General features: G+C 38.2%; 1 protein-coding gene across 1 annotated transcript in view; it reads right to left on the bottom strand.

Moving 5' to 3' along the window:
- Window positions 1-1,333, bottom strand: part of POF1B (premature ovarian failure, 1B) — a 287,784-nt gene that overhangs the window by 189,434 nt on the left and 97,017 nt on the right. The window lies entirely within an intron of this gene.

Raw genomic sequence — 1,333 nt, 5'->3', positions numbered from 1 at the left:
TTCTACTCCCGTAAAGATTTACAGCCTCGGAAACCCTGTACAGGGTCGCTATGGGTCGGAACCGACTCGACGGCACTTAACAACAACAACAACAATCTACCTACATATAATTTATAAATTATCGCTTGTTAATAGTATCTTTGTATGGTTGTCCATGTTATATTAATTACCATGCTGTTGTTGTTGTTAAGTGCTGTCAATTTGGTTCCAACTCATAGCAACCCTGCATAGGGTTTCCAAGGAGCAGCTGGTGAGCTTGCACTACTGATCTTGTGGCACAAACTGACCTGAGGTCCAGCACGTTACCTGAAATACCACACTAGTTGCCCTTTATTCTTACGTTCCTCTCAGTGTTTTCGTTTGCCTTGGACAAGTTGGGCTGACTTCTTCCATACTGTGTATCACTTTTCCTGTCACTATTATTGACACATGCCTTCTAACTAGTTAGTAATTTTCTCTTCCTTCTCCTCTAATCCTTGGTAATCATCAAAGGTTTGTTGTTGTTATTATGCATAAATATTTTCTTTCTTTTGTTCTTTTAATAAAAGTGGTCTCATATAATATTTGTACTTTTGTAACTGGCTTATTTTAGTCTGCATAAAGCCCTCCCTAGTGTAGTGTAGTGGTTATGAATCGTGCTGCTAACCTCAAGGTTGACAGTTCGAAAATACCAGCTGTTCCACGGGAGAAAGAAAAGGCTTTCTGCTCCCGTAAAGATGTGCAGCCTCAGAAACCCTCTGCAGGGTCACTATGAGTCGCCACCAACTCCACAGTATTTAACAACAACAACATTGATCCATGCTGTGTGATATTTTACAGAGCCACCATTATTCTTTGCTGTTGTATAGTATTCCATTTTGGGAATGTATCAGAGATTGTTTATCTATTCATCCATTGTAAGGAACTTAGGTTTTAACATGTTTTTGCTATTGTGAATAGTGCTACAATGAACATGTGTATGAATTTGTCATATTTCTTAAGGGTATCTACTTAGTAATGGGATTGTGGGATCATACAGTATTTCTATTTCCAACTTTATAAGGAGCACTGATGGCCTAGTGGGTTATGTATTGGACTGTTAACCACAGGGTTAGCAGTTCTGTGGTAGAAAGATGGGCTTTCTATTCTCATAGAGATTACAGTCTCAGAAACCCTATATAGGGTTTCTATGAATCTAAACCAATTCAATGGCAAATAAGAATAAAAGGAGTGTCATACTAGCTTCCATAGTGGTTGCACCATTTTACATTTTCATCAGCAGTGTATAAGAGTTCCACTCTACCCACAACCTTGCCAACACTGTTATTGTTTGCTTTTTTTTTTTTTTTTTTTT

Source organism: Chrysochloris asiatica, unplaced genomic scaffold, assembly GCF_000296735.1.
Source record: "Chrysochloris asiatica unplaced genomic scaffold, ChrAsi1.0 scaffold00167, whole genome shotgun sequence".
Classification (NCBI taxonomy): Eukaryota; Metazoa; Chordata; class Mammalia; order Afrosoricida; family Chrysochloridae; genus Chrysochloris; species Chrysochloris asiatica.
This window is presented reverse-complemented; position numbering and strand designations above follow the sequence as displayed.